At 40.7% G+C, this 18,290-nt stretch overlaps 5 non-coding genes across 5 annotated transcripts; all 5 read left to right on the top strand.

The window, feature by feature from the left end:
- Window positions 1-1,626: 1,626 nt before the first annotated feature.
- Window positions 1,627-1,699, top strand: TRNAR-ACG (transfer RNA arginine (anticodon ACG)). Its single transcript has one exon. It is a non-coding gene; the product is annotated as a tRNA-Arg (tRNA).
- A 3,912-nt stretch (window positions 1,700-5,611) lies between these two features.
- Window positions 5,612-5,684, top strand: TRNAM-CAU (transfer RNA methionine (anticodon CAU)). The gene has a single exon. It is a non-coding gene; the product is annotated as a tRNA-Met (tRNA).
- A 1,839-nt stretch (window positions 5,685-7,523) lies between these two features.
- On the top strand, window positions 7,524-7,596 carry TRNAV-AAC (transfer RNA valine (anticodon AAC)). Its single transcript has one exon. It is a non-coding gene; the product is annotated as a tRNA-Val (tRNA).
- A 1,963-nt stretch (window positions 7,597-9,559) lies between these two features.
- TRNAM-CAU (transfer RNA methionine (anticodon CAU)) lies at window positions 9,560-9,632 on the top strand. The gene has a single exon. It is a non-coding gene; the product is annotated as a tRNA-Met (tRNA).
- Window positions 9,633-15,460: 5,828 nt separating this feature from the next.
- TRNAM-CAU (transfer RNA methionine (anticodon CAU)) lies at window positions 15,461-15,533 on the top strand. Its single transcript has one exon. It is a non-coding gene; the product is annotated as a tRNA-Met (tRNA).
- Window positions 15,534-18,290: the final 2,757 nt, after the last annotated feature.

Below are 18,290 nucleotides of genomic sequence, written 5' to 3' on the forward strand. Positions count from 1 at the left end.
GATTCTTCGGCGATCAGCCTTCTTCACAGTCCAACTCTCACATCCATACATGACCACGGGAAAAACCATTGCCTTGACTAGACGGACCTTGGTTGGCAAAGTAATGTCTCTGCTTTTTAATATACTATCAAGGTTGGTCATAACTTTCCTTCCAAGGAGCAAGCGTCTTTTAATTTCATGGCTGCAATCAGCATCTGCAGTGATTTTGGAGCCCAAAAATACAAAGTCTGACACTGTTTCCACTGTTTTTCCATCTATTTCCCATGAAGTGATGGGACCAGATGCCATGATCTTTGTTTTCTGAATGTTGAGCTTCAAACCAACCTTTTCACTCTCCTCTTTTACTTTCATCAAGAGGCTTTTGAGTTCCTCTTCACTTTCTGCCATAAGGGTAGTGTCATCTGCATATCTGAGGTTATTGATATTTCTCCCAGCAATCTTGATTCCAGCTTGTGCTTCTTCCAGCCCAGCGTTCCTCATGATGTACTCTGCATATAAGTTAAATAAGCAAGGTGACAATATACAACCTTGACGTACACCTTTTCCTATTTGGAACCAGTCTGTTGTTCCATGTCCAGTTCTAACTGTTGCTTCCTGACCTGCATACAGGTTTCTCAAGAGGCAGGTCAGGTGGTCTGGGATTCCCATCTCTTTCAGAATGTTCCACAGTTTATTGTGATCCACACAGTCAAAGGCTTTGGCATAGTCAATGAAGCAGAAATAGATGTTTTTCTGAAACTCTCTTGCTTTCTCCATGATCCAGCGGATGTTGGCAATTTGATCTCTGGTGCCTCTGCCTTTTCTAAAACCTGCTTGAACATCTGGGAGTTCACGGTTTACATATTGTTGAAGCCTGGCTTGGAGAATTTTGAGCATGACTTTGCTAGCGTGTGAGGTGAGGGCAATTGTCCGGTAGTTTGAGCATTCTTTGGCATTGCCTTTCTTTGGGATTGGAATGAAGACTGACCTCTTCCAGTCCTGTGGCCACTGCTGAGTTTTCCAAATCTGCTGACATATTGAGTGCAGCACTTTCACAGCATCATCTTTCAAGACTTGTAATAGCTCAACTGGAATTCCATCACCTCCACTAGCTTTGTTAGTAGTGATGCTTTCTAAGGCCCACTTGACTTCACATTCCAAGATGTCTGGCTCTAGGTCAGTGATCACGTTATCGTGACTATCTTGGTCGTGAAGATCTTTTTTGTACAGTTCTTCTGTGTATTCTTGCCACCTCTTCTTAATATCTTCTGCTTCTGTTAGGTCCATACCATTTCTGTCCTTTATCGAGAAGAACTCGATTAGGTTTGCGAATATTTCTGTTATTTTATGTGTTTACTCTGGTCCCTGTTTCCCGGTTTCCTTCCGTTCTCATTAGCAAAGTTCTAAGAACTCCATCTTTGCTCCTTCCAGGCCCTTCAAGGACCTTAGGCTGGCAGGTTATTTCTATTATGAGGCTTCAAAGTAGACCGTAAATCTTTATACCGTCTCATTTGGGAAAATAGAGGGCAGACAAATCAAAAGAAGAGCGAGTGTACATCAGCTACATCCAGAAATTCCATGATATGAAAGTGCAAAAACCTCTTAAAGGCTAATTAATGACGGTTTACAAAAATGCCCATACAAACAGGGCCAGTGGCGCAATGGATAACGCGTCTGACTACGGATCAGAAGATTCCAGGTTCGACTCCTGGCTGGCTCGAATTCACCTCTCCCCTCGTTAGGGGGGGTGGTAGGGTGGTGTATTGTTTACAACGCACCTGAGACTTTCTTAGTATAAGGAAGTCCTATTAAAACTTTTATTGTTACTTGTTCGATCACCACAAAAAATGGAGGGAAGATGACCGGGGCGGGGCTAGAAAAGATACACAAAAGAATAGGACAGGAATCTTGCACATCAACTCATATCTTTTGTACTATCGCCTGTTGCATGGAAAACTCTCCCTTTTGAGAACACTTGCCTCTTGAGAATATAGTGCTCTCTAGAGAATAGAATCCTCGACGAATCCTGCTAAAATTTCTCCAGCGTTCAGCTGTCCGAGTCCACACCGAAACCAGCAACAGCGATGTCAGAAACAACAAAGAAGAGAACCCTAAGGAGGGAGGGCAGAACGCGAGGGAATCAGCGGTCAGGTCTTAGAAGAACCTCGAGTGAGGAAAAGCAGTTCGTAAGCAGTTCAGATCTTCACAGAGTAAACGAGGACGATGTGGATCTTGTATCTATGAAGGACTCGGCGATGCGACTGGGATCTGCTGGGAGGAGCTGCCAGCATGTTTCCCTGCCCCGCAGGTGTCTGCAGAACATCAACCCAATGCCGCGCTGAAAGCGCATCGAGCGCAACCCGGGGTCGGCGACTCAAATTTGAGAAGTCCCTGCGGTCGCTGCCCTCGCGAGGATCGAGAACGCTCAAGCAGCCGGGTCAGCTAACAGAAGGGCAGTAAACGGACGAATTTTTCTAAACTTGTCTCCTGGGATCCATGCTGAGAGAGCGCTGGAGGCGGCTGAAGGAATTCGAGGGCAGACAAGAAAAGAAAGAAAACAAAGAAGAGAAAGAGAGTGGGAAGAATGGCTCCCTTCATCCTGGCTGCGTTGTGGCCTTTTAGGATACTGTCGATCAAACTTTTTCTTTTAAAGCCTGGAATAGGAGGTACATTTCTAGAGTCAAAAGACGGACAGCACCAATACCACTGCCCAGGCTGTTGAGCCAAAGTGTGCCCGGCAGGAGGAAAGTCTTGACGAATTTGCATTCTCTTTCGCATCAGTACCGACCCCTCCCTCTACCGAGCCACCCGTTGTAGTTATGCTTCACTCTTTTCAGGGGATTTCTAACAAGGTAATGGCTATCTTGATTACCCAGATTACTAACCAAGTTGTTGTAGCCAAACGCTCCGGGAAGCAAACTCACTCAGAAGGACAGCGTGAATAGTGGAGTGCAGTTTGTTACACCGGCAGGTCCGAGGCAGAGTTTCCTCTTGAACCTGGGACCCCGACCGTTTTTTGTAAAAAACTTTTATACCTAAAGTGTACGTGCCCAAGGCCATATCCCCAAATTTCTTAAGTCGGCTCTGGAAAGTGTAAGATAGAAATACAGTCAGGTTCCAGCCATAATTCACAATCTGAAGGTCACCTAATCATGCAGAGTAGCCCACATCAATGGGCATTACAAAGATAACAGAGGTGATTGATTACATAGTGGTTTATTACACTCCTCCTGGCTCCAGGGAGTCTAGGTGCCAGTTCAGCCTCGTCGGGTGTTTGTCCTTTGGGGAGGGCGGGAAGGGGGAGGGGAAGTGGGGTGGAGAGCTGCTTGGCCATTTGGTATGTTGTCTCTATGGTTACCGGATAAGTAGTCCAAAGTTCATTGAGAGGGCAAGATGGAGTTCCTTTCCTTTTAAAAATGGAGTCAGTCCATTCAGGGCAACTTGTTCCTTTCCTTCTTCAAGGTAAGGGAGTTAGCAGGCTGTAACCAACCTGTGAGAAAATTAACAGCCTAATCAGATCTCTCAAGTGTTTCCCAGAAAGCTGAATAATAAACCACATTCCAGTATTTTCCTCTCCTTCAAATTCATTAGGAAGACTTTATCATCTCTTTATTATTAGCCTGAAACTTTGGTAACTGTGAAACTTGACAGTAGGAAAGTTCAAATGTCATCTCAGTCTGATGACCTCAGCTAAAATGGAACCTACCCTGTTACCCCCATAGCCCTCACTGTTTCTAGAACCACTTCCTGATTTATTTCTCTCCATAGAGCCTGAATGACACTCACTGACGGAAAACCAAATTTCCTCTTCTTCCTCTCCCAGGCAGTCATGTTGATCAAAGGCAAACAAATAAATACATACATTCAGCCTCTCTGCTCCTGGATTCTTGTCCAAATCCCAGTTTCCATTCCACCCATTTTTCATTTTTATTCTCCTTAAGTTTGCAATAACTTCTGATTTCAGTCCTAAACCTGCTATTTGTAAAAGGAAACATAGGTTTTCTTAACATTTCTGTTGATTAGATTCCCTTTCTTCTCAAAACAAGTAGATTCGATTGACATTCTGTATACAGAAAATAAATTCATATCAAACCCCCACATTAGTATCTTCAGAATGGGAAAGGAAAGCTTCACTGATCACTCTACTGGATGAGGTTGTTGCATTCAACTTCAAAATTAAAAGCAAATTCCTCCTCCAGAGACAGACACCAGCCTCACCCCGTGTCCCCTCCCCCGCCTCTTGTATGTAAAAAAAAAATTTAGCATCTAAGATCTTCCCTCAACTTCAAAGAGCAAATTTAATCAGAGAAGTGAGACAAAGGAAAGCAGTCAAACAAGACAATAGTTTAGCCATAAAATAGAGCCAAGAGTCTTTAGTTTCTCCTCAGGGGTTAATATTATTAGCCATATCCTTGAATTATTTTGCAGATACTAAAACTCCCACCATATGAAAAAGTTGACTGCATGCTGACCAATAGTTTGTAGATCTCAGACTGGTTGGAGGCAAAAACTGACAATTGTTACCCAAAATACTACCTTGTTACCTCACCATCAGCCAATCAAAGAATTGCACATTGGCTCATAGTACAGTCTGAGACTGTCTCCCTCACACTATCACACTGTCCTGGGCTCAGTCGCATCTGATTTTCAGGATCCCATGAATGGTAGCCCGCCAGGCTCCTCTGTCCATGGGATTTCCCAGGCAAGAATACTGGAGTGGGTTACCATTTCCTACTCTACAGGATCTTCCCCACCCAGGGATCAAACTTGAGTCTCTTGCATCTCTTGCATTGGTGGGTGGATTCTTTACCACTGAGCCACCTGGGAAGCCCTTGATTATACACCCTGAGACAGTCATCCTCACACTGTCTTTAAAAACCTTGCCTTGAAAGACTTTGGGGTATCTGAATCTTTTGAGCTAGTTCTCCTTGCTTGGCACCCTTCAATAAATCCTTCACCTTCCTTCATCACAACCTGATGGCAGGAGACTGGCTTTGCTGCTCTGGGGCCAGCAGCCCAAAGTTTGGTTTAGTAACCGACAATAAATAGTTTTGTTGCCAAACTCAATTAGACTACATGAGATAATCTCTATAAATCTCTTAGCATAATTAATAGCATATAAAGTTGAAGAAAAACAGGAAGACTTTTAAAAATTAAGTTCAGTTTATGTTTTTGTAGGGAAGAATGTCTCCAGTCACGTAGATGCAAGTGGAGATGTAAAAATAGAGAAGTATGGACTATAGACAAATTTGAGGAATACTGATTCAATCAGTCAGAGAAATAATATTAACTGAGCACCTTCTACATTTCTTCAACAAAGATTAGGAATTATGTAAGATAGGTTGAGGGCAGGAAACACGATGTCTTTCAAGCACGAGACCAGCAAAAGACAGACACAATGAATTGTCCTTAGTACCGAAGTATAGATGGTCCTGTCTTAGGTTGAATACTAGAAAGGCATGGACTCTACCTTTCATAAATATGGAATCCTACCCATGTAGTATTGACTTAAACATCGCTATTGTCAAATAACATAGAGTAGATTCTTTAAAAGCTGAAAACAGATGAAGTAGACATGCTTGGAAAATGCTGTTTCATATTTTAATTTCAATGTACCAACATCAAGCTGTCTGCCCTCTTAGCGCAGCTGGCAGCGCATCAATCTCATAATCTGAAGGTCCTGAGTTCGAGCCTCAGAGAGGGCAGGCCCTCACTTTTTTCAGTCAGCCTGGTGAAAAGCCAAATTGAAAACAAAGAAAGTGTGTGTAATCTGTGCTTAAAGAAGTCAATACAAAAGATAATTAGCAAATGCTGCCAGATAAACATTGGATGCTGCTGCTGCTGCTGCTGCTAAGTACCTTCTGTCGTGTCGGACTCTGTGTGACCCCATAGACGGCAGCCCACCAGGCTCCTCTATCCATGGCATTCTCTAGGCAAGAATATTGGAATGGGTTGCCATTTCCTTCTCCAAAGTATTGGATGGATGGATGGATGTTCCAATATTCAATATTCATTCAAGAAAATGGAATCAATTTTCTGGTTAGTTGCATCTCTCAGCAGATTGAGTGAAATGGACACGAAATTTAGATTACACCAGAAAACAAAAGCTATACTATATTTTTTCTCTTCCTCTCCTCCTGGTGGAAGAAGTAAGGGAAGTTTGCTCTTCCAAATTCACACTCTAAAGATTGTCCAACCATAGTTAAGGCATGGGGAAGGCTAAAATCATTTATTTTTTAAATCATGTAACAAATATTTCTTGTTAATGCACTGTTCTGGGTGCAATTGAGAATTTGGGGCTCTCCCACTCATTGTGTATGTGTCTATAAAAACAACTGTGATTGTTACAAGATTTTGGAAATAAGGCATTTATATAGGAGGAGAGAGTGGGGTAGGTTTTGTAGATCTAACCTGTAGATCTGGGGTAGTTTCTGTAGACATAATCTGCACCACATTCTAGAAAGTGTACTGAAAGTTTATTGATTTTATGCAAGTCATTTGATTAGCCTTGCAAATAACCCAAATATCATCACTCCCATTTGAAAGTTGGAATTGAATTTCAGGGGAGTTGAATCATTTTTCTCAAGTCTTTTAGCTCTAAGGAGCAAAACCAGACATGAAAAGCTGGTTGTTTGTTTGTTTTCTATATGAAAAGATGTGAGTTTGTCTTTTAATTTAAGGTATAGTCTCTTAAGTCTATAAGGAATACCAGTTCCTCCCTTCATACATTCATAGAACAAATTTTTAAATGAGTGTGTTTATTTTTCCACTCATCAGACACTAAGTCAAAATCGCTTCTGTGTCTGCCACCCAGGTTCAAGACTTCTAAGTGTCCTTGATATCTTAACACATACTTAGATATTGTAGATCCTTCCTACACTAATCTCCAGACTCTTTCTCTTTCTTCTCATGCATCTATGCCTTGCTCTATTCTATGTTCATGGAGAAAGTATTCTGTGCCAGACAGTGTCTTGGACTGGAGATGCAGAAAGACTCATGCTACTGCTAACCTCAGAAGCTAAAAGAATAAACCTCAGTCCCTTAATATAACTTCTTTTTAATTCTCCTTAATTCCAGTTTCCCCATTTCCTACCTATATGGCATTCAAAACTAAAAATTTATCATAAAATGTTACCTTGATTATGTAAGCTGTCTTCATGGAATTTTTTCACATGTTCTTAAGGCTCCAGTTTTCTCCCCAGTGTATCTCCATATGTCCAGGATTTTCAAGCGCTGTTTCCCTTCATGTCTATTTTACACACACAAACGCACATACATCCACTCTAATTGAACAGGTATATTTCTGAACACAGGAATCCCTACCTCCATGCCTTTTCCTTCCATCCTGTGTTCACTCTACATCTACATCCTTCAGCGTCATACATTTTCCCTTTTCTCTATATCTCACCTCTAATTTCTGATGGCTCTTGCATGTAATAGTATGTCCTTCTTTTTTGTTCTTGCATATAGTGTAAATATGTAACTTCTCAAGACCTGCCTCAGTAAGAATCCCATAAATATTCCAGAAATAAAGCAATGTGTAAGTTTCTGTAGTGTAGTGGTAATCACGCTTGCCTAACATGCTAGAGGCCCTTGGTTCAAAACTGAGCAGAAACAATTGCTTCCTTGTACCTTCTACCATCTGGGAAAACTCAGCCCTCTGCCTCCCCTAAAGGGATCCAGTGATCATCTCACTTCTGTTGCTTTGCTGTTTTAGTTTCATGTTTAAGAAACAGGTTAGCAATCTGAAATAGTCCGGCCGCATTAGCCCACTATTCTGGGTGAGTCCTCCCAAATGGGATGTGGTCTCTTCTGTGGGGAAAATCTGAAACCCATAGTTTTATGGCCAGATTTTGTTACAGTGACTTTCTTTTTTCCTTGGCAGAGGAATAGGTACCAACTGCTCTCTTGCCTTGGAGGATCCTTGAGAAGATGAACCCTTAGTCCAGCTTAAAGACCTTGACATTTCCTGAAGTTCTGACAGCCTGGAAGAATGAATAATGACGTGGATAGAGTCCACTGAAAAATGGAAGGAAAAAAATGCATGCAGGATGTGGGGAATTAGCTCAAGTGGTAGAGCACTCGCTTAGCATGTGAGAGGTAGTGGGATCGATGCCCACATTCTCCAGTTTTTACTCTTTCAGCTTAGGAACTGCAAATCTTCCAAATTGTAGAAAGAAAGGAAAAAATTAGACTCTTTGGACCCTTCCCTGGGCAAGGGCAAAACAGGACAGCCCTGGCTCTACTGGACATCTCTCATGAAAGATAAATCTAGTAGATAATAAAAATCAATAAACACCACCATACATCAATGGATCAAACTGACCTTACATAGCAAAATCACAATGACGTTCTACCAAAAAGTTGAGGGAAAAGCAAGATCATACCAAAAATAAAAAATCAAGAATGGTCAGATTGAAGCAAAGGGACATTGTGGAAACAACCATTTTTTAAAGTATTATTTAGTTGTAAGTGCCAGGAAGACTGAAAGTAGTAAAACCAGAAGAAGACTGTCCCTTGTCAATATACATACTAGCTCCAGAGGTCTGGGTGGTCAGATTTCTTCTGAATCAACTGGGTCTACTGCAGTGCCAAGCACAGGGCAGCTCCCCAATGAATATGTCCTGACTGAATGGAAAGGAAGTGATAGATTTAAGAGAGTTTTACAAGAATAGTAGTATTTTCCAGGACAGTGAATGCGGATTTTGAAGATGGAGAATGAGCCAAAATTGACTTGGAAGTCTAAGTCCAGAACACCAGCACAGAAGAGGTTAGGAATTAGAGTTTCAATGAATGAGTTATTTTGGAGAACAGACAGTGAGACCCTCAGCTGCAGCAGAAAAATAAAAATCACAATTTGGAATTTAAAATCTGTTTCTCAATTCATGCTTTGCTACTTAGCAGCTCTGAGACCTTAACTTTTCTGAGTCTCCATTATATCCAAAAAATGTAAATTACGATGCATACTTCTGTTGCTGAAATTCAATTTGATTGTATGAAATCATCTCCATAAATCCCTTAGTATAATTATAAGGCTGAAACAAAGGAGAAGGTTTGAATTAAGTTCAGGTTGTGTTTTTTTGTAAGGAGAATATCTCCGGGCATGTAGATGCAACTGAAGACATAGAGTGAGACAAAGAAGTATGGAGTACAGACAAATTTGAGGAGTATTCATTCACTTAGTCAGTCAGTGAACTATTAATAGTATTAACTGGGTACTTCTTGAGTTTCCTTTGAATATAAGGTATCAAGGAAAGTGTAAGAGTGACTGAGGCCTCTGAAGGAGGCAATAGGCGGTTCATTAGACCACAGAGGGAAAAAGAGCAGCAAAACACCAGTACAATTGTTACTGGACCAGTACAAATGGTATTGCAGGCCAGAGGGTCCAGTTGTTGGGTATATGCTGGAAAGGTGTGGACTCCACCATTCCTGGATGTGGAACCCTTCAGGTGCAGCACTGGTTTAAATGGAATGATTTACAAGTAGCATGGTTACATTCTTTAAAAGTTGGAAACTGATGGACATGACTGGAAAGTACTATTTTATGTTTTACCTTCTATGCCAGGAGTTATGATTATCTGCCCTCTTAGCGCAGTAGGCAGCGCGTCAGTCTCATAATCTGAAGGTCCTGAGTTCAAGCCTCAGAGAGGGCAGGTGTTTTATATTTGTTGCTCAGTCTTGTTCGACTCTTTGCGACTCCATGGACAGTGGCACTCCAGGCTTCCCTGTCCTTCACTATCTCCCAGACTTCCCTGTCATTCACTATCTCTCAGAACTTGCTCAAACTCATGTCTGTTGAGTTGGTGATGCCATCCAACCATCTCATCCTCTATTGTTCCCTTCTCCTGCCTTCAGTCTTTCCCAGAATCAGGGTCTTTTCCAATGAGTCAGTTCCTCACATTAGGTGGCCAAAGTATTGGAGTTTCAGCTTCAGCATCAGTCCTTCCAATGAATATTCAGGACTGATTTCCTTTAGGATTGACTGGTTGGATCTCCTTGCAGCCCAAGGGACTCTAAAGAGTCTTCTCCAATACCACAGTTCAAAAGCATCAATTTTTTGGCACTCAGCTTTCTTTATATTCCAACTCTCACATCCATACATGACTACTGGAAAAACCATACCTTTAACTAGAAAGACCTTTGTCAGCAAAGCAATGTCTCTGCTTTTTAATATTCTGTCTAGGTCTGTCACAGCTTTTCTTCCATGAAGCAAGTCTTTTAACTTCGTGGCTGGAGTCACCATCTGCAGTGATTTTGGAGACCAAGAAAATAGTCTTTCACTGTTTCCATTGTTTCCCCATCTAGTTTTCCATGAAGTAATGGAACCAGATGCCATGATCTTTGTTTTTTTAATCTTGAGTTTTAAACCAACTTTTTCACTCTCCTCTTTCACCCTCATCAAGAAGCTCTTTACTTCCTCTTCACTTTCTGCCATAAGGGTGGTGTCATCTGTATATCTAAGATTATTGATATTTCTCCCAGCAGTCTTGACTCCAGCTTGAGCTTCATCCAGCCCAGCATTTCACATGATGTACTCTGCATATAAGTTAAATAAGCAAGGTGACAATACAAAGCCTTGATGTATTCCTTTCCCAATTTGGAACCAGTCTGTTGTTCCACGTCCAGTTCTAGCCATTGCTTCTTCACCTGCATACAGGTTTCTCAGGAGGTAGGTAAGGTGGTATTCCCATCTCTTTAAGAATTTTCCACAGTTTGTTGTGATCCACAAAGTTAAAGGAGTAGTCGATGAAGCAGAAGTAAATGTTTTTCTGGAATTCTCTTGCTTTTTCTATGATGCAACAGATGTTGGTAATTTGATCTTTGGTTCCTTTGCCTTTTCTAAATTCAGCTTGTACATCTGGAAGTTCTTGGTTCAGATACTGTTGAAGCCTAACTTGGAAGATTTTCAGTATGACCTTGCTAGCATGTGAAACGAGTACAGTCTGTGGTAGTTTGAACATTCATTGCCTTTCTTTGGAATTGGAATGAAAACTGACTTTTTCTGGTCCTGTGGCCACTGCTGAGTTTTCCAAATCTGCTGGCGTACTGAGTGCAGGACTTTAACACCATCATCTTTTAACAGCATCATCATCACTCTTCATCTGTACCACTCAATGTCCATATTTTTTCCTTCACTGTAACATGCTCTTGTGTCTTATTTCCAATGGCTCTTATCTGTAATATTTTGTACTTTTTTATTGTTGTATCATATGGCATAGATATATAATTTCTCACGACCTGCGTCAGTAACAATGGAAAAGTGTCTTAAAACAGAACAAAGCGTGAGTTTCCCTAGTGTAGTGGTCATCACGCTCGCCTAACACGTGAGAGATCCTTGGCAGGAAACCAAGCAGGAACAGGTATGTTTTTTGCCTTCCACCATCCAGGGAAAATCAGTTCACGTTCTCCCCTAAAAGGGATCAGTAATCATCCCACTCCTGTTGGTTTGTCGTTTTCATCTCATTTTTAAGAAACAGATAATTATCCTAAGGTAGTCCTGTTGTATTAGCCGGCTGTTCTGGGTGAATCCTCCCAACTGAGACATTTTCACTTCTATCTCAGAAAGTCTGAAACATGAAATTTGGAACACCAAGTATTTCCCATGGCTACTTCTCACCCCTTTTCCTTAGAGGAGGAATAGGTACCAATCTGACTTTTGCTTTAGGAAGACATGCCTGTAGTAGTCCTGGTTTCAAGTGAATAATGGAGATGGTACTCTGAAACACTGGGGGAAAGAGCTCGATAAAGGTGGGGAATTAGCTCAAGTGGAAGAGCACTTGCTTAGCATGAGAGAGGTAGTGGGATTGATACCTACATTCTCCAGCTTTTAAGAAGCACTGGCAAAAAAATATACATCCAAATTGCAACTTCAGATCTGAAAAACGAATATGTAGATAGAACAATAGTAAACGCTCAGTCCAAATGACAAAGAAGCAAGTTTACTTAAAAAATGGACAGAACCTCAGGGACAAACAGGAAAATAGCAAAGTTCTTACATTCACATCATTGGAGACCCAGTAGAGGAAGAAGGGAAACATTGGGGGCGGGGCCATTGGTTACCTAAATTTGGCAAAGGATATAAACCAGAATAAAAACATTCAGCAACCCTAAAGCAAAGTAAAATCAAATAAACCCACAGGCAGACAGATGACAATTAAAGTGCTTGAAACTAGAAAGGGGGGGAATGCTCTAAAGTACCAGAAGAAAATGAAAGAGAAACTGCAATCTGAATGATTGCTAATTTCTCCTCAGAAACTGTAAGAACCATAACAAAATAACATTATTTTTCTGTTATTTTGAAAGAAAAGACCTGTCAAATAGCTAAATATAGCAAAAATACCCTTCAGACAGACATAAAGTTTACCTTCTCATTTGAAGGTAAACTGAGTGACTCCATTGCTAATGGAAGTTCTAGAAAAGAGTAATGCTGTGAGACAAGAAAAATGATACTAGAGGGGAAAATATAGGATAGTATAAATGAAGAAAGTTAACCAAAATTTCAGAAACAGAAAGTCGTTTGAAATTAAATAGCCCATATTGGAGGTTTACTAGGACTGCAGCCTGGAAACACAGATTTAAGAAGCACAGAGTTGTGTTCCATTGGACTACAAAATGAAGGAAGCTTATTAAAGGGAAAAACTGCAAGGCCACACAGTGACATAAGTTGTTTGTCCAGCATTGTAATTGATCCTAACAAGAAGAAAGACAGCTTATTAAGCAAGAATTGGTTAGGGTCTGCAATGGTTACTTAGTTACAAGGGGAAACCTTGAGACTACAGGTTTGCAGCTGGTGGATGTTGTTCTGACTATCGCTGGTGGTGGCCCTGGGTTTGGTACAGTGATATAGGGACTGGTCTAAGGCCAGATCCTCAATGGCCGTCCTCCGCATTTTTGTATGCCTAAACTGTGATTACTCCCTTATGATTTCAATTTGTCATTGGAACCATAGAAGAGAAGGAAATAACTGGGAAAGCATAATAGATTTTTATGTTCTTCTTTAATTCTTCGGAGAAGGCAATGGCAAGCCACTCCAGTACTCTTGCCTAGAAAATCCCATGGATGGAGGAGCCTGGTAGACTGCAGTCCGTGGGGTCGCTAAGGGTCGGACACGACTGAGCGACTTCACTTTCACTTTTCACTTTCACACATTGGAGAAGGAAATGGCAACCTACTCCAGTGTTCTTGCCTGGAGAATCCCAGGGACAGGGGAGCCTGGTGGGCTTCCGTCTATGGGGTCACACAGAGTCGGACATGACTGGTGACTTAGCAGCAGCAGCAGCTTTAATTCTTTAAAGTATGTTTGATGCCTGAAAGTGAAAATCAGTACATTTTCTGATGGAATTTTCATTGTATCTATATGTACTATATGAAGGGGTTGTGGTAAAGGGACTAAATGGTGGTGAGGTTTCTATACACAACCTGAATGGTAATTTATTGATTCTAAGTACACTGTGAAATATTAAGGGACTACACCACCTACTAACAATGTTTAAATAAGTCAAGTAAGGGTAGGGAGGAAGATGAGCAGAGAAAAACAAGAAACAAAGGAAACAAGCTATTAATAAAGTATTTAGTAAATCTAAAAGCAAACTTATTAATAATAATATCATTTGAGTTATTATAGTCAGCAATTTATTTTTAATGCATTCTAATAATCCAGATATATCAAATAAAATCAGTTTGTCACAATATATATGCTGATTAGAAGAAATCCACTTCAAATACAGTTAGTTGTGAGATGAAAAGCTGTACTCAAGATTAAAAGTTACCTGTGTTCTTGCCTGGAGAATCCCAGGGATGGGGGAGCCTGGTGGGCTTCCGTCTATGGGGTCACACAGAGTTGGACACGACTGAAGTGACTTAGCAGCAGCAGCAGGAGATTGAAAGCAAAGAATAGGAAAACAGACCTCATGCAAGCATTAACAAAAAATAATAAAATAGATATATGACTATAAGACTAAGTGGATTTCAAAGCAGAAAAAAATTCCAGGTATTAATTTGAGAAGCTAAACAATTATAAGATATCAACTCACTAATAAAATAACTATCCTAAATTTGTATGCCCCTGACCACAGAGCCTCAAAACCCATAAGTAATACCTAATGAAACTGAAAAAAAACATAGAAAAGTCCTCAATTATTGTTGAAGATGTCAACAATCCTCTCTTTAATTGATAGATCTAGTAGATAACAAATTGGAAAATACAGTGTAGGACTAAACACTATCCACCACTGAATCTAAATGACCTTATTAAGTATAATTGCAGTGTCAGTAGAAAGAAGGCTCAAAGAGTTGAGAGAAAAGCAAAATTATACCAAAACGAGGAAACCAAAAATTGTCAGTGTGAAGCAGAAAAGTGGTATTTTAAAAAGAGTTATTTAGCTGTAAATGCCAGGGAGACTGAAAGTGGTGAAACTGAAAGTGGATCATTCCTTGTGCATATTTATTCTTCCTACTCCTGAGGCCTAGGGGTAATCAGATTCCCTCTCAGTCCCCTGAGCCTGCAACAGAGCCTAGCACAGAGCAGCTCCACAACAATAATGCACTGAATGAATGAAAAGGAAGTGACAGATTCAAAAAAGCTGCCCAAGAATAATGTTTAGTATTTGGCAGAGCATTTGATATGGATTTTGAAGGACTTGGAAGTCTAAGCCCAAAAGTCTAGCACAGAAGTTGGGAATTAGTGGGTGTGAGCTGGAGTAGAGAGAGAACTCACAATTTGGGGTCTAATAATTTCTCTCAATTCATACTTCACTGTTTAACAGAAATATTACTTAACTTTTCTGAGCCTCCATTTTGTCTGGAAAGTACAAAATATGATACATAGGTTTATAACTTAAATTCAAGTGAAATAATCTCCATAAATCTCTTAGTATGAATTAGTATGTAAGGCTGAAAAAACAAAGTGGCTTTTTGTCAGTTTGTGGTTTTTGTAGGAAGAATGTCTCCAACCATGTAGGTACGAAGGGAGATGTGGAGTAAGACAGAGAAGTTCAGACTTGAGGACTATTGATTCACTCAGTGAACTAATATTAACTAGGCCACTCCTATGTTTCTTTCAACAAGGAGATCACGGAAAATGTAAGATCAGCTGAGATTTCTGAGGGCCGGAAAAAGCACATCTTTGGAACACAAGACTAAGAAGACAGCACATTAATTGTCCCTAGCCATGCAGCCCAGATGATCTTATTTTTGGGTGAATACTGGAAAGGCGTGGACTGCATCATTCCTAATGTGGAATCCACTGGGTTTGTCATTGGTTTATTGGAATGATTTTCAAGTATTTATTAAAAACTGCTGCTGCTGCTGCTAAGTCACTTCAGTCGTGTCCGACTCTGTGTGACCCCATAGACGGAAGCCCACCAGACTCCCCCGTCCCTGGGATTCTCCAGGCAAGAACACTGGAGTGGGTTGCCAAAGTGTGGGTAGTTGGAAAATACTATTTCCTCTCTACTTTCAATTCATAGTGCTCACGTCATCTGCCCTCTTAGCGCAGTAGGCAGCGCGTCAGTCTCATAATCTGAAGGTCCTGAGTTCGAGCCTCAGAGAGGGCAGGTTAAACTTTTTTGGCCTGGCTAAAGTTATGTTGCAGGAAAAACCCAACAGCAAGTAAAATTAGGTGGGCACCAGCAAAGCATTTGAAAAATGACCGAATATTTGCTTAGAAGGTTGAAATGAGATTTCAAGTTTGTTGCAATTCCCAGTAACTTCAGTAAAATCATTGGTGAAGAAGTTTAGATTCACCAGAAAGGTCTCAGATCAAAAAGAGAGTTAGAACCTGGGAATTAGGTTCAATGTTACAAAGTCTTCTTTGCACTCAAAGCTAGTGGGAAAGATACTTGTTTCCACCAGTTTTGCTCTATCATTCCTTTCCACAGGACCTGAGTCCTCAGAGGTTCTTTCCTGAACTCAACTTTGGAAAATATTGGATTTCTTTTTAAAATGATGATTTATAAATTTCTGGTTCTTTTCTTATCTCACCCAGAAGAGAGCACAGACTTGATCTTTGACCAATACCCTTTGTCACAAACAGCTGGACTCAACTGAGTGACTGAGCAAGCACGCACCCACTTTATCATTATGCTACAAGGAAAGAAAACATGCTGTAAAGGGAGTGAGCATGATCTGTACTGGAGTATGCTGGCCTTTCCTTCTCAACATTCATGACTTTTGGCTAGTGGGAGAGTGGACCTCCCATCCTTGTAAACAGAGAGAATCTGGTAAAAAGAAGGCTATTTTGTAATTGACATTTATGGGACCTATTGACCTGGGGAAAGAGAGAAGTCTGTTGAGGGACATTTAGAGAGACAAAATGGACAACAGAACTTGTGGGTCTGAGGACTGAGTTGCCTGGGTCTGAGAGGGAACCAGAAAGATCCAGATTGTCAAAAACAAAATAGAAAAGAAGATGTGAAATCAGGGGAATTCTTAGAGGAAACTCGTAAAAATAGGAGTAGGATCTTTGGGTAGTTCTTCCGTATGGAAGTTTCTTACCCATCCATTCCAAACCAACCATCACAGTACCTGTAATGACAGTCCAAATTAACACCTTCAGTAATATCTTCAAGAACTGAAACAATCTAGTGATATTTGACTTCCACATATAGAATCCCAAATAGAATTTTCCTCTTTGCACAGGGAGCTAAAATATTTCAAATGAAGCGGGAGGGATTCCAGCAGGTATACAGGAAATACATTTAACAGCATTAGTGATCAGATCCTGATGATGTCCAAAGACAGGAAGGAACTTTAAAGAGGGTCATGATTCTACCATGCAGAACTATGAACAGCCCTTGCACTTTGCTTTTCACTGAAAGACTTCCCTCTCCTTTAACTTGATCTTAAGATTCTTCAGACACAAAGAATCCTTTGGATGATGCCCTTGGTGGCTCTATGAAAGGGTGGTCCTTCAGCAAGCCCACCATTTGGTTTGGCCTTTGGCACCACAGTCTTGAAACGAGCTGAAAATTTTCTTACATTTTGACTTTTTGGTGAGTATTAAGTAACTGGGCTCTGTCTGGGTTTCCCAAATGCACACAGAGGACTTTTCTTCACCTCTCAGATCCTGACTTATATAACTTCTCATTTTGAATCAGACTTAGTAAAATGCCTACTTCTTAGCACTCAGTCCCTAAGTCAAATGTTACTTTGTTACTGAGACCCCCTCCCTAGCTAATGTCTCTTATAGTGATTTCAATCTGTCCATCAATTTATGCCAACTTCCTCACAAGCACTGTTTTAGAAATTGTCTTATGAATTTTCATTTAAATTTCCTGTCTCTCCTCTAGAATATAAGGATCTTTAGGCTCAAATCATTGTGTCCTCAGTGCCTGGAGTTAAGGCATAAACATGGCTTCTTCCTTGAAGTGGAAGTATTAGGTAAGGACAGGGACTAGGGAGATCAAATATAAGTGAATAATTTAATAAATTATTTTATTAACTTCCAAAATGTTACTCTCTTCTTCTGTCAATTTATTTTGCTCTTTCTTTATGCCTTACTCAATGTTTTAAATTTTATTGATGAATGGCAGTTTATATGACTTAAAATTTTCCCAGACAAAATTTTCTACTTTCTAATTCAGTTCAGTTCAGTTCAGTTTAGTCGCTCAATCGTGTCCAATTCTTTGCGACCCATGAATCACAGCACGCCAGGCCTCCCTGTCCATCACCAACTCCTGGAGTTCAGTCAAACCCACCCCCATCGAGTCGGTGATGCCATCCAGCCATCTCATTCCCTGTCTTCCCCTTCTCCTCCCGCCGCCAATCCCTGCCAGCATCAGTCTTTTCCAGTGAGTCAACTCTTTGCATGAGGTGGCCAAAGTATTGGAGTTTCAGCTTTAGCATCAGTCCTTCCAGTGAACACCCAGGATTGATCTTCTTTAGAATGGACTGGTTGGATCTCCTTGCAGTCCAAGGGACTCTCAAGAGTCTTCTCCAACACCACAGTTCAAAAGCATCAATTCTTTGGCGATCAGCTTTCTTCACAGTCCAACTCTCACATCCATACATGACCACTGGAAAAACCATAGCCTTAACTATACGGACCTTGGTTGGCAAAGTAATGTCTCTGCTTTTTAATATACTGTCTAGTTTGGTCATAACTTTCCTTCCAAGGAGTAAGCGTCTTTTAATTTCATGGCTGCAATCAGTATCTTCAGTGATTTTGGAGCCCAAAAAATAAAGTCTGACACTGTTTCCACTGTTTCCCCATCTATTTCCCATAAAGTGATGGGACCAGATGCCATGATCTTAGTTTTCTGAATGTTGAGCTTTAAGCCAACTTTTCCACTCTCTTCTTTCATTTTCATCAA

This window comes from Moschus berezovskii, chromosome 23 (genome assembly GCF_049115385.1).
Source record: "Moschus berezovskii isolate FMDL1 chromosome 23, NW_MosBer_1.0, whole genome shotgun sequence".
Taxonomy (NCBI): Eukaryota; Metazoa; Chordata; class Mammalia; order Artiodactyla; family Moschidae; genus Moschus; species Moschus berezovskii.